This window comes from Ictidomys tridecemlineatus, chromosome 6 (genome assembly GCF_052094955.1).
Source record: "Ictidomys tridecemlineatus isolate mIctTri1 chromosome 6, mIctTri1.hap1, whole genome shotgun sequence".
NCBI lineage: Eukaryota > Metazoa > Chordata > Mammalia > Rodentia > Sciuridae > Ictidomys > Ictidomys tridecemlineatus.
The window spans coordinates 67,823,185-67,838,449 of record NC_135482.1 but is presented as its reverse complement, the minus strand read 5'-3'; the positions used below and the strand labels follow the sequence as shown (position 1 = coordinate 67,838,449).

The following is a 15,265-nucleotide window of genomic DNA, read 5'->3' as shown; positions in this document are numbered from 1 at the left end:
TCCCACTGCCCATATATTTTACACATGATAATTTTGGGTGTTTATTATGTAACAAAAACAACCTTTGAAACTTTTGTGTCTGGTTAGTTAACTATATTTCAGCACCCAGTGAATGGTCAGAGGTTTAGCTATAGCCTTAATCCTGGTCTTACAAATTAGGGTCTTTACAATGATAGAATCACAGGATTTTATTTTTTTCATTGCTGACAGAGACCTTATAACTGCTGTGTCCAATATGTAATTAATAGCCACACATGGCTATAAGTAGTTAAAAACTAAATAAAATTAAAGATTAAGTTCTTCACTAGCATTAGCTACATTTTAAGAGCTCAATATCGTGCCACAAGTGGCTATTATATTGGATAGCACTGGTACAGATATTTTCATTAAGGGAAAAAGTTTTATTGGACAGAACTGATAAGTTACAAAAAATAGGTAAAAGTATTGTTTTGTTAGTTTAAGTATGTTGTTATTACTGAAAATAGTTGAGAATGCTTAGTAGTAGCATTTTTAAGAACATCAAATTTCTATTTCAGATGTCTGTTGTTTCATATAGGATAAACATTTTCTTCCTTAACAGTGGTGTTTAAATTAAATCATGTTTAAACATATTTAGCAGAACCAGTGGTTCAAAAGGACTCCCATTTATTTTCCTTTAAAGTAACTATTCATCCCAGATGACCCTTTGTGGATCTTAATTTTTCTCTTTAAAAATACTGTACTTAGCCAGGTGCTGTGGTGCCTGTGATTTCTTAGCAGCTCAAGACATTGAGGCAGGAGGATCACAAGTTCAAAGCCAGCCTCAGCACTTTGCCAGACCGCCTCAAAATAAAGAAATAAAAAGGGCTGGGAGGTGGTTCATTGGTTAAGCACCCTTGGGTTCAATCCCCAGTACCAATAAATAAATAAATAAATATATATATATATATTTTAATCGACTTGAGTCATTGCATAAGTTTAACATTCACTGGATTTGCTGTGCTTTTTAAGCTTGCATGATTGAGAAACTAAAATACTCAGTAATGTTGGTAAAGGCCAAATGCCAGATAGTTTTGGGCAGACCAAATATATATTTAATGACATCACACATACAATACAGACAGTTCTCAATTTACAAACATTCTATTCAGAAGCAGGCCAAATATAAAACATACTGCATATACCTTCTTTAAAATTCTCTATAGCACAGAATCACCAAGGTAGTCATTGTATAAACAAACAAATTAGTAAATGAAAAGTAAATTAAAAACACATGTTGGGATTCACAGAGAATGTGTGGCTTGAGTTTTGGCAGCAATGAAGAGACTGCAAGAAACTCGGGGAGTTTGTCGAGGTTATTTCAACAGTAGAGCACATTTGCTTAAGTGGTAACTCCCTGACAAAAATAGTCTCCTTGCATCTCCAGTCCCCCATGCTACACCCCTGTGGGCAGTGCATTTCCCCACTAAGGCTCTTCAAATTCTCCAGTTTCAGTTCTGCCATTTTTAAGTTTTGTGACTTTGGGCAGGTTTAGTAGCTTCTCTGAAGCTCCAGTTTCCTAAACTATAAAATAGAAGTAATCACCTGCCAAGTGCTAAGAATTAAAGAAAAATTTATATGAAGATATAGATTAGAGAAGTCATATAGACTCAAAGGATTATGATTATAAGTAATTGTAAAACTCCAAGACACTCCCCTACCAAGGTCAAAGTGGCTATCAGTATATGCACGTGATGAGAATCTGTTCCATCAAAATTTTTAGAAGGGGCTAGAGATGTAGTTTAGTGATGGAGTGATTGTCTAGCATGTGTGAGGCTCTGGATTCAATCTCCAGCACTAAAAACAATACACGCACACACACAGATACACACATGCATATATATATATGTTTGTGTATGTGTGTGTGTATATATATACACACACACATGGATATATATATACGTATGTGTATATATGTATGTGTGTGTGTATATATACACACATACACACACACAGTGAAGGTTGATGGCTTGAAGTTTCTAGGGTACCTTGGGAGGTGGAGAGAGATTTAAAAAAAGGAGATGAAAGACTGAAAGAAAACAGTTGAAATTGGATAGCACCTAGGTAAATGCCACCTTTTCCTTTAAGGAACAAATGTAATTGCTTGCATTTTCTCTGTACTTCCGTCTTCTGTTTCATTGATTATTCCTAAGGCTAAAGTTTCTACTTCACATTCTAATTCTTCTGACATAGCTTGTTTTTTTCAAAAAACAGTGTTGCTTACTTTGATTTTCCAGTTGTCTTTTGCTGATGGAGTTTCTGTGAAGGGCAAATTCAAAGTTCAGCTAGCTGCCACAGGGCTGTGGTAGGGAAGTGGTGGTCCTGGTTACAGGGGAACCTTGGTAGCTCCCCTAGAAACAATGTCAGTCAGCAAATGCTGGTCTAAGACACGGGCAGCAGTAATTAGACCATACCAAATAAAATGAAAACAAACAAATACAAGGAGACAGAGAGAGAGAGAGAGAGAGAGAGAGAGAGAGAGAGAGAGAGATACACACACTTACACACAGGAGTGGAAGGAGGTGAAGGTGGAGGAGGCAGCGACATCAGGGGGAGGGACACCAAAAAGAATGGTAGCTACATGCAAATAGTTCTAAGCACGGTACCTGTGTCAATCATTTAAGCCTCATGACAAGTACATTATTGTTATTATCCCCAACTGAGGCACAGAGTGACTGTACCTAAAGTCACACAACTCTGAAGTGGTAGACGTGAGGATTAAACTTAGGCAGTTGGCTCTAGTGTTTGTCCTCTAACCACTGTATTACTAACTCTCCAATTCTCTGGTCTCAGGACCCTTTGTACACTTTTTTTTTGTACTGAGAATTGAATCTATGGGCACTCTACCACTGAGCAGTATCACCAGCCTTTTCCCCCTTTTAAACATGTTTAGACAGAGTCTCACTAAGTTGCTGAGGCTGGCCTCACTCTTTTGATCCTTCTGCTTCAACCTGCAGAGTCACTGGGATTATAGGCATTTGCCACCATGACCGGCTTTCATGTACTCTTAAAAAAATTATTGAGCACAAAAAGTTTTGTGTCTACTGATATTTACTATGTTAGAAATTAAGAATGAGAAATTTTAAAAAATCATTGATTTATTTAAAAGAGTAATAAACTGATAATATGTTCACATGAATAATACTTTAAAATGAAAATAGTGCTGGGGATATAGCTCAGTGGTAGACCGCTTGCCTAACATGCACATGACCCCAGTTTGATCCCCTGAAAACAAAGATACACACACACACACACACACACACACACACACACACACGATTATATTTCTTAAAACTGAGAATGTCATCAAAGAATGAAGATTCAAGAATGGCATCATTTTGAAGTTTTACAAATCTCTGTACTGTCCTGTACTTCTTTGGCCATGACAGTGGTTAAGAGGAGAGGACTACAAGGTATAAGTAATGGAAATTCAGATGTGTCTTCGGGGAGTGCCCCATGTGGTCTATCTGACGAAGAAGAGGAAACTAAAGAAGATAGAATGGCATCTGGATTTTCATGCTTATTTTAAACTGTAGAAGGTTGTTTGGGTTCTCTCTCATTATCTGTCTACCTAATTACACCCCCCGCCCCACACCCTCTGCCACATATACATTCATTTGAGATCAGTTAAAAAAATTTACTCAAATAGGCCACATGGGATACTCACTGAAGACAGGCCTGAGTTCCCATCTCATATACCCTCTAGTCTCTCATTTCCTCTCTTCTTCTTGACCACTGTCACACCGAAAGAGATATAGTCAGTGTAGAAATTTGCAAAACTGTGACAATTTTGAGTTAAGAATTCAAGGTTGGAAGTGTTTTTGGAGATTATCTGACTATATTTCATTAGGGATGGCCATATCTGAGGCTAGGCAGGCAGATGATTCACTGTTGGTTGAATTGCTGGTTAGTGGCAGGAGTGGTGGTAGAGAAGCCCAGTCTCTCATCTCCTCATTCCCACTCCTGTCATGTTATTAAAATTAGTAAATCAAATTACTCAACCATTAGAGATATCTATTTTCACCCTAAAACTTGTGAGTCAAAACCCATATGGTTTGTGATAAATTCATATACTTCCTTAATGCCATGGTGAAAAATTACCTCTCTGCTTCCTAGATTGCCTTTCCCCAAAAATTCTTGGTCTGTTTCTGTTTTGTTAGGATTTGTTACAACTTCTTGCTTGTTGCCTTTTGCTTCACAGGCAGTGCAGAAGAGAGGATGAACTTGATATTGGAAAGAGGTTAAGAATATGAGAATGAGCAGTCCTGTGACCTGCGAGAAAACTGATTGGCCAGTTCCTGTTATCTGTAGGATCTGCTTTTCTTAAGGATGAGCATATTTTGGTCCCTAAGTTTCCAAGACAAGCACATTCCTGCCAACATGATCCCTGGACAAGCTGTTCTGGTATTTAAAATTGCTACTGAAAGGGGGTGAAGTCCAGGACACACACACACACATTCAGTGGGGGGCGAGCTGTAGTTGGCTATGTTAGCACCTCATTATACAACAGTTCCAGGATAAAGTGATTCCAGATGTGCTATCAGCAAGTAACTAGTACTTAACATTTTTAACCCATTAGGCCAAAATCCACTTTCAGAATTTTGGGGAAGTCAGAAGTTAGTTAATTAGCTAGTCATCCCTAGTTACTTCATAAAGTTGATTCTAAGTTGACTATAATTTGCAGTATATATAATTTGTATATATACTTCAAGTTAGATGGTAATGATTATAACCATTTAAAACATGTATATAAATATATACATACATATATATAAATATTCTACACATATATCTTTGATGATAATTAGGTTTTAATTTGTAGTACTGTTTTAGTGATCATTAAGTTTTCCTTTGTCCTGGAAATTTCATTTAGAAAAATGTTTCTAACAGGTAGTAGTCTAATTTCCTTCCTCTGAGCATTCAAGCTATAACACTACTCATTGTGATTCCTAAACTTCATAGGTAAGTCCTGGGTAAGGACCTCCCTTGCTCTTTTGTAAACCAAGATTCAATTTTTTTCTACACCATAAGCTTTGTAATCCAAATATACAAAAAGGAGTTGAAGAGAAAAGATGATAAATGCCTTTTCTGATCATTTGTATTATTAAGAATATGGGCTGTTTGCATCATTTGGCCCCTAAAGATGAGCAATTGAGGGCAAACATTTCATTTGCTTCCAAGTATATCAGAGTTGTCTGCTGAAATTACATTGTCTGATGAACATAATGGAAAACATCTTAGCTATTTTTTACTTAGTTGAGAATATTGTATCTTAGTAAGCTCTTTGATATAATATTAAAATAGGAGAAAGATTTTGATTTTATATCTAGCTTCAGGGATGCTGGGTGGGAATATTAGAAAATGTTCTTCAGTGGTACCTGTTATGTTGCAAATGGAAGAGCCCCTATAGCAAGGCAGTCTAGGTGTGCGGAATGCTAGCTGTGGACTGCCCAGCTTGATGCCTGCCTCTGTGTTTGACTAGCTGTGTGCTTTAGTGTCACCACTGTAAAGGATGGATAATAACTCCCGAGGGTTTAATGAATCCATTCTTGAAAAGAAAGCACTTAGATCCATTCCTGGCATGCATTTAGCACCATATAAGTCTTAGCTTAAATAAGCAAAAAATCTCCAATTTTGTCTTTTCCATATCAGAAACTTGCGAACAATGAGTGGCAGCTTAAGCAATATGTACCCAGTGAAAGAAAAAACATCTTTGGGATTAATCCACTCTTGGGGAATGTTTTGTAGGTGTTTTAGTCCAACTGGGGTAAGGCTGGAAGAGAAGAAAGTGAAGAAAGTATGGGGATGTGCGAATGCCACTGAATCCAAACTGGGACTGGACCTTGCTCTATAACAATTTCTTCATTATTCATGATGGGAGATGGAGACCCTTGGTGCTACTGATCAGCATGAGATGGACTATAATCTGTGTGTAGATTGTCAAGCATTTGTAGTTTAACAGTGTGAAGGGCTTTCTTTAGAGGGACTGAGAACATTGTGATTTTCTTTGAGTGATTTAGAAAGTCACCCCTGAGCTAGCCAGGTCTAACCCACTAGAGTATACAAGTTTGGTGACAGTCAGCCTGGTGCTCTTGCAGCCCTTCAGGCTCACGTGGACTTTGCTTAGAAGGCCCACCTCCCTCCTGGTTCCCACAGCCCCATCCTAGAACCAGGCTTGACGAGTGGGGTACAGGTTAGATTTCAGCCTCACCACCTCTCCATGGAGGACTTAGTTCAGTAAACAAACCACACTTTGAATGTGGTAGCCATGAAAAGAGGCTTTTGTATTTTGCTTCATATGGTTCAGCTAGAAAGTTATGTTGTTCCTTCTGTTCAATCTTAGTCTGCTTAAATAGCTCAATAGGGTGAAGAGATTGTTGAGTATTTTATCATTGAACCCCATGGTTATTACTCATTATTACTTAAAACAATCCCCAAGCATTTTGTTGACAGCCCAAGACAGTTTTCTATGGGAGGTTTTATTCAATCACTTAATTTAGGGTTAAGGTCCTGCTGAATCTTATTTAAGTCTACAATCAAGGAGAAAGACACCAGAATATTAGATCCTTATAGCTATAGGTCATATTTTTTTGCAAAGCCATTACTGCTTTTTTTCCTACACCCTCTTAATGATTTAAAATGGTGCATTTTATTTCCAATGGTTTGCAAGCTGTAACTGAAAGACTGAGGGCTCTGGAAAAGGCCCTGGCTAAACACCAGTCAGTCTATTGACAGAATCATGTTAGGAGTGTCCTCATGAGATTTGTGGGTTTTGGCTTCTCTTGTTTCTCATCTAATATTTCTTTTCAGTATTATCACAGTTAAATTCTTCATTGGACATGCAATAGATTAAAATCACAATAAAGTTTGGGCTTCAACCAAGCATAGCAGAAAGTCTTGATTCTTTGATATTACCTCCCAAGGTTCTTCTATTAGAGTGTCAGTGCTCCTGAACTTTGGAAGATGCAGGTCAGGGAATCATCCCACACAGAAAGAATGCTACCTGTAGGAAGATACAGAGAAGGACTTGTCTTAAACACACGTGCTTTCATTCCTAGGGACACTGAAGTGATCGATTCTACTGTTCTATTTTTATCCCTTTTCATTTAGAAAACTTTCATTTTGATTCCCATCTCCTGCCCTGAGTCTTCTCCATTCTGAAATGGGTAGGAACCCTGTTTCTCATTTTACTTATGGCGTAAGCATATCTCTAGAAACACACACTTAACACATTAGTTTCTAAAACACTTTTTCAAATGTATTATCACATTTAATCATCAAAATATTTTAAGATGGCTGTTAAAACTTTTTGTTTTTACAAATTGGAAAATTAAAGCTCAGAAATTCATATGTTGTTCTACCCAAAGGATATAATTGGAAGAGAACTGGATTTTTCATCCTTTGTTGAATAAAATAAAGAGAGATGTTCCTACATTTTCCATGGGGTTAACCATGGCTAAAATCTTAAAATATCTTTTGCTCAATTATGTGTAGCATAGTGGTATGGCCTAACTTAGGAAATTAGCTGTATTATTATCTACCTGTGAATTTGTCTCAACTAACTTAGAGCCTCTTTTGGAATGATTTCAGCTTGACTAGACAGGCACACATACACACATACACACAGATATAGAATTAACAATCCTTGGGCAAAACTTGGGGTAGTTAGCATATATGCAACCTTTCAAAGTAGTCAGAGAACCTTGAATTTCTGGTTTTACTTCTCATGAGCCCCAGTTAATCTGATGTTTTAACTTTTTCTAAAAACATTTTATTTTTCCCCCAGTGGATGTTGACACTCAGTTTAATTTCAAGCTTATTTTAAGAATATCTAGGCTTGGGAGGCTGAGGCATAAGAATCATGAGTTCAAAGCTAGCCTCAGCAAAAGTGAGGTGCTAAGCAATTCAGTGAGACCCTGTCTCTAAATAAAATACAAAATAGGGCTGAGGATGTGGCTCAGTGACTGAGTGCCCCTGAGTTCAATCCCTGGTATCCCCCAGTCTCCCCCCAAACAATATCTAGCACCTGGAATATCACAGGCATTTAATACATTTCAAATAAATGACTGAATTTTTCACTGTATGGACAAAGGCAATTTGTACATAGTCATCCACATGGTATTATAGATGGAGCAAGGACTTTGGAATCTGAAAAGATCTAGGCTTGAATCTTCTTCACTCTACCACTTCCTGATGGTTGTACACCTTCCTTAGGAAATCTACAAAACTTCCCTGGTCTTTGTTCTCATCACCTCCAAGTTTGGTGTTACGTTGTCTACTTTGCCATATTGCATAAGAATCATCTCAAATAATGTATGCAAAGTAACTTGTACAATGCTTGACACATAAAGTATGCTCAAAGTTCATGTTTAGAATTTGAAAAAGACAGAAATAGCTTTTTTTGGATTGAAATTATTGTAATTTTAAAAAAGCTGCTTTTTTTTAAAGTTTTTTTTTTAATATTTATTTTATAGTTATCTGCGGACACAACATCTTTGTTTGTATGTGGTGCTGAGGATCAAACCCGGGCCGCACGCATGCCAGGCAAGCACACTACTGCTTGAGCCACATCCCCAGCCCTAAAAAAGCTACTTTTGATTGTTGTTATGTAGTAAGCATGTGAGAGGAATGCAAAAATGTATATAATATCATAGCTCTGCAAGAGTGTTACATTTGCTGTTGAGGCAGTGACAGCCTTAAAGTTCCTGAAGATAAACAAAGACTAATTTAAATTCCATCAGAGAAGTGTGGCTATTGTTGACTCTGAGGGGCTGGCAGCTTGGAGGTGTTAGGCAAGCAGTGTAGATGAGGCTGAACATTTTTGCATCTCACCAGCCAGTTATCCAGTGGTAGGGCTTCCTCATGTGTCTTTAGGAACTTCAGAAGCTGCTGCCAACTGTTGACACTGATCAGGAGGGTGAAGAATTATTAGCCATTGGTTGCTGATGCTAGAATTGTACAAAGCACAGGGAGATGGTCAACTCTCTTCAAGGGAAGACTCAAAGTCTGCCCATGTTCATAATCAACCAAAGTCATATAGCAATCATTGTTGATATGATTTGAAAATATGACATTTTTAGAATTTATTTGTGTAGACAACTTACTAGACAAGCTCCCAGTTGGAAATATTTTATGTTTTCTGTTTAACATTTGTGTATAAAATCCAGATGCATAATCTATCGTATAAAATACTCATGATGATAGTGACAGTTCAACAAGCCTATTGTAAATTTTACTTAGAAAAATGAAGGACCAAAAATAAATATAATTTGAAGGACAAGTATAGCTTTTTACTTGAATATATATTTGGATTTATGAGCCAACCCTCACCTTTCTTTCCTTTTTTCCTCTCCAGATGTCACATATGACCTTTGATCTTCTAAGTTTGCCTTATTTTGCCTAACATAATGTTCTCAACTTACAACCATTTTTTTTTCAAGTGACATATTTTTTTTAAATGGCTGAATAAAACTCCATTGTGTAGATAGACTGCATTTTCTTTATCCATTCATCTGTTGATGGACACCTTAGTCTGGTTCCATTGTTTGGGATTTTGCTGTTATAAAAAGGGTGTGCATGTATCACTGTAGTAAGACTTTAATTTTTCAGGATAAATACTGAGGAGTGGTATACCTGGGTCATAGTGATTCCATCCCTAGTCTTTTGAGGAACCTCCACACTGATTTCCATAGAGGTTTTATTAATTTATAATTTCATCAACAGTGTAAAGTTCCTTTTTCTCCACATTCTCTCCAGCATTTATTATTATTTGTATGTTTTTTTTAAAGTTTCACAAATTTATTATTGAACCAACCCAAATGAGTACTATAGTATCTTCATGGCTAAGGAAATATTATATTCTCAGTTAAATATTCTCAACTGTCCAGATAGTGGTGACATTTTCATCTTGATGTGACAAGATGATCATAACTTTGAACAGAATAAATATGTGTGCCATTTCATGTATAATTCCTTATAGACCCAGCTTGATTCTCCTCTAATGTCTCCTCTTGGAGTTGTACCTGATTTTATTACCAGTTTTCATTCAAATTCATTGGAGAATGGGAATGTTTTTGTTTCTTGGCCAGGAATTTCTTGATCATTAAAGTCTTGTGAAAAAACATTGTAAAGAACTGAATCAAGTACATTTACCACAATGGCAAAAAACAAACAAACAACAAAAAAAAACTAAGAGCTTGTTTGTGTTCTTGATGCCTGCCATTCTGACTGGAGTGAGATGAAATCTCAGTGTAGTTTTGATTTTTGTTTCCCTAATGATGTTTACCATTTTTTTCCATATATTTGTTGAATATTTGTATTTCTGCTTTTGAGAAGCATCTTTTAGTTTATTTGCCCATTTATTAATTTGGTTATTCATTTTTCTGTTAAAAGTTTTTTTGAGTTCTTTATATATTCTAGATATTAATTATCTGTCAGAAGAATGGTTAGCAAAGATTTTCTTCCATCATGCAGGTTCTGTCTTCACATTCTTAATTGTTTATTTTGTTGTACAGAAGCTTTTTAATTTGATGTCATATCATTTATTAAATTGGCATTATTTCCTGAGCTTTAGGTATCACAGTGAGGATGTTGCCATCTGTGCCTATATGGTAGAGTGTTGACCCTGTGTTTTCTTCTGCATAATTTCCTGGTCTAACTAGGTCTTTGATCCATTTTGAGTCAACTTTTGTGCAGGGTAAAAATTATGACTTATTATGAAGTTGTAGTAATTGAGGCAGGGTAGAAATGGCAAAGGCAGAGATATATGCTGATGGAGCAGAAAAGAAGTTAGGAAAAAGATCCATAATGTATGAAAACTTGATATACATGACGGGTAATATAGGGGAAAAGTTTGGTGACTCAATAATGGATTCTGGTACAATGAGGTATTTTATATGGGATAAAAGCAAAAGCATATCCTTATATTTTGCCACACATAAAAATCAGTTGTAAGTAGAGTGAAGATCTAAATATGAAAACACAGCTTTTAAACATCTAAAAGAAAATATTTTATGACCTTGGGATAGGTAGGAATTTCTTAGATAATACTCAAGAAACATAAACTATAAAAGATGGATTAATAAACTTGACTACGTTCAAATTAGAAATATCTGTAATTAAAAGGCACCCAAACAACTGAACAGATGCATGAGTAAGAAGCATAAACATACAAAAATTTCAACACAGTATATAAAGAATCTGTATAAATCAATAATAAAAAAAGAAAACACAATTGAAAAATAGGTGAAATTTTTGAATAGGCAGTGGATAGAAAAGAAAAGCTGTATGGTCAGTAACCATGTGATCATTATGATCAGGGAAATGCAAAATTAAAACTGTCATAAAGTAGGATTTTATGTCCACCAAAACCCAAGTGCTGGTGGCGATGTATAGAGCAGGAAGTAATCTTAATGCATGGCTCATAGGAGAATTCCACTGGCACTACCATTTTGGAAAACAGTTTAATGAAATTTAGTACAGTTGAAGATGAACCTACTGTGTAACCTGCATCTCTGCTGCTAGGTCTAATTCCTACAGAAACTCTCTCAGCAGCTGCCATAGTTCCTAGGGCAGAGAAAGAGATCAGTAAATAGATAATGAAGGAAGGAAAGAAGGAGGAAAAGGAACAAGGGAGGAAGGGCTATTTGTGATCATTGTCCTTTTGCTTTGTTCTGGGTGTTGTGGGACTGTTTCTTCCTTGCCAGTGCAGTCCCGAATCACCCCAAAGATCTCTCAACTCCAGTGCAACTTTGGGACTCTCAGAAGATTATCCTTTACATATAAATTTACATGGAAATGAAAGTGAGGATTTTCATAGCTGATGAATTGAATACATTCTATAAATGTATTTCCTTACAGAATTCACAACGGTCCTTTAAACAGTAAGCTCTAATTGCATATTTAAAATGAATCTACTGTGTAAAATGAGATGTACCAGCATATTATGTGTAGCATAAAATATAGTTATTACTGGATATTTACAATTCTATTGGCAAAGAAAGATGAGACTTGATGCCTAGAGAAGATAAAATGTATTTGATGGGCTCTGAGTAATCAAAATATATTTCACAGGTTTATAAAGAAATGTATATTCTTTTTAAATAGTAAATATTCATATGTACTAAGCCAACCCTTTTATAACATATATTCCCTAGAGCATAGAAAACATGGCAACACTTCTCACTGCTGCAAGAATGTGTGGTTACCCCGGCAACAGCATCTTAGTTTCTGCTTCCAAGTACCACCTGGTGATTTCAAGTCTTCCAGCTGTACAGCATCTATATTTCCATTGAGGAAATAAAATGCATTCATGCATCATCTCATGGAGGATTTAAGAAGAAACAAGCTTGCAAATTTGTGGAAAGAAGAAAAGAAAAAGCAATATATTCCAGCAAAGCTGACTGAGGTTTACAAGTCCTAACTATAATCTTGGAAGCATGCCCAAAGCAGGCAAGACCACTGCATTAGGGCTTAGGATTGTGAGGCAGATTTCCCACCAGAACTTTCAATGTTCACATAGGCTTAGCAACCTAAGAACATTTTCTTATCCCTTACTTGAAGCGCAAACTTTTAAGTGGAAATTATCACTTTCCATATTAACAGTCATTTAGACAAAAACATTTGTGTTTCATCACTGTGTGAAGTATAGAAATATGAAGAAAATAGTGTCCTTGGTTTCATGCTTGTTTCTCAGTGCTCCTAATTTTACCCAAAGTTGTGAGGGCTTCCTTAAATCTAGTCATATTAAAAAGGCCAAATCTTTCAATAATTTCTAATGAAATGAGTCTTGTGGAACTGAAATAGATTTCCATTCATGTTTGAGTTTGTCAGGATGAACCCAACTACTGTGTATAACCTTGAAGCTTTAATAAAAAAGAAGAAAAAAGAGTCCTTGGGAATTTCTGAATTAGTTAGATATGTACTTAGGGGAGGAATAGCATTACTGGACTACAGGGGGACAACAGTTTGGGGACTGATGGACAGAGAGAAAGAGGTATCTGGAGAATATGAACACCCAGCTTAAGGTGTGTATTTAAAGTTTTAACTTTCCTTTTCCCCACTTATTATGATTTTACAAGTACATAGAGAAAAAAATATATGAGAACAAGAGAAAAAAATCACTGAAGATACTAATATTGTTAATCTATTGGAAAATTTCTTTTAGTCTTGTTTATGCATTTTTTCACCTTTATGCTACATTTTAGAAGAGATACTCAAGTTTCATCTATATCACAATTGATTTTCTGCAGAGCTAATTATGGTCTTTACTGCTTCCATGGAGTACTTTAATTCTGGTGTGACATTTTGAGTTTCCTTGCATTTTTTTCTTATTCCAGTCACTCAGTGTTTTTTTTTCTCCTTTCCTCTTAATCTACTCATTCTTGGATTTCTTTCATCTTATTTCATAGTGATTGTATTTCCATATACATCTGTTTAGGATATCTAACAGAAGTTATTCAGAAGTTTCTTTAGTTTTGTAGAGTCTTTTTGGAGGTATCATGTTGATTTCATCCTGTCTCATCCTTGGACAAGGAGAGGTCTTTCCAGTCTAATGTAAATAAGATGTACACAATGTCCCTTGTACTGTCCCCTTGCATTTTGACAACTTCTCCCTCTCTGAAGTAAACATTGGAGGAACATTGGAGGCTTTTTATGTGTACAACCTTTGTTCAATTTTCAAGGTTTAAGATTTCCTCTTACTTCATAAATACCTGTATCTCTTTGCTATGTACCAGATGCCATTGGTACATTGTAGGTGCCAAGGACATGGCAGTGGACAAACCAGCTTATATAAAATAAGTGAGCCTATGATCGCATAATGTATAATACAAAGCTTCTGCTGAGGGAGATAGGAAGTTAAAGAGGCAGTTACTTTCTAAAACTCCCCACAGTGGATTTTATAAAAAGACTCACAGGCCAGATGCAGTTGCGCATGCCTGTAATCCCAGTGGCTTGGGAAGCTAAAGCAGGAGGATCACAAGTTTAAAGCCAGCCTCAGCAATGAAGTGAGGCCCTAAGCAAATTAAGTGAGACTCTGTCTCAAATAAAAATAAATAGGGCTGGGATTGTGGCTCAGTGGTGGAGTGCTCACCTAACACATGTGAGGCACTGGGTTCAATTCTCAGCATCACATAAAAATGAAATAAAGATATTGTGTGTCCACCTACAACTAAAAAATAAATATTAAAAATAAAAATAAATAGAGCTGAGGGTGTGGCTCAGTGGTTGAGTGCCCCTGAGTTTAACCTCCTGGTTAAAAAAAAAAAAAGGTAATATTTGAGCTGACAGAATTGAGGAGATGAGTTCTTTGGTTATCTGAAGGAAGAGCATTCTCAGAAGAGGATCAAAGCTGTTCTAAGACTTTCCCTTTGATTCAGAGCAAGATAGTACACCATTCTAGGGTTCTTTGCAGAGTGATGTCTCAGACACTAAGTGTATCAAGTATTTTAAGAAAAAGGGAGTGATGGAGTCTGCCAGGGGTTGCTGACAGGGTGAGTGAGGGAAAGCCTTATAACTGTCTATAGGATATAGCAACATTTAGATCATTGGCACTTTCAACAAGAACAACTGCAATGAGATAATGAGGGTGAAAGTTGTCTGGGATGGATTCCAGCAGGAATGAGAGGAGCGGGACTAGAGGCAGAGTAGATGCCATATGCGAGTGAAGTTTTACTCCAAAAGGAAGAGAAATTAGGTGGTAGTTAGAGTAGGACATGGAACTAGGAGAGTTTTACTTTTTTAAAATGGGAGAAATGATAATGGTACATTCATATGCTGTGATCCAGTAGAGGATAATAACAGTGATGAAAGAGCAAAAGGACAATGGCTAAGGCAAAACCTTTAGGTAGGTGAGGAGGGGTGGACTCCAATGCAGAAGTGGCGGGGTTAGTCTTATTTAAGAGTGTGGAATTTTCATTCGTGTCTACAGGAAGGATACTGGATATATAGGCACAGAGGCACATTCATGGTGGGAACATAGGCATTCACTCAGTGTGGCTTAACTGGCAGTTAGAACATTTGGCAGATGAAGATACAGTCTGCCATTCTTTGAGCTGCATGAAAGGCCAGCCCTCTGCCTCCCACCCAGCCACACACAGACATAGGCTCTTCCAAGGTTTGTTCTTGATCTTAACACTTGGTTTTGGTAAAGTAAGCATTGCCTTTATGTCCATCCTGCAGATTATAGAAACCTCAGGTCAGACTGGTTTGGCTTCAAACAGAGGGTTGCACACTGATAAGTGATGAG

The 15,265-nt window shown here is 36.7% G+C and overlaps 1 long non-coding RNA gene across 2 annotated transcripts in view; it reads right to left on the bottom strand.

Moving 5' to 3' along the window:
* Positions 1-6,481: 6,481 nt before the first annotated feature.
* Positions 6,482-15,265, bottom strand: part of LOC120888322 (uncharacterized) — an 88,408-nt gene continuing 79,624 nt past the window's right edge. For both annotated transcript variants that reach the window (XR_005731860.2, XR_005731861.2), the window contains 2 exons: positions 8,851-8,966; positions 6,482-7,021 (listed from right to left, as the gene is read on the bottom strand). This is a non-coding gene — a long non-coding RNA (uncharacterized LOC120888322). The remainder of the gene's footprint in view (positions 7,022-8,850; positions 8,967-15,265) is intronic.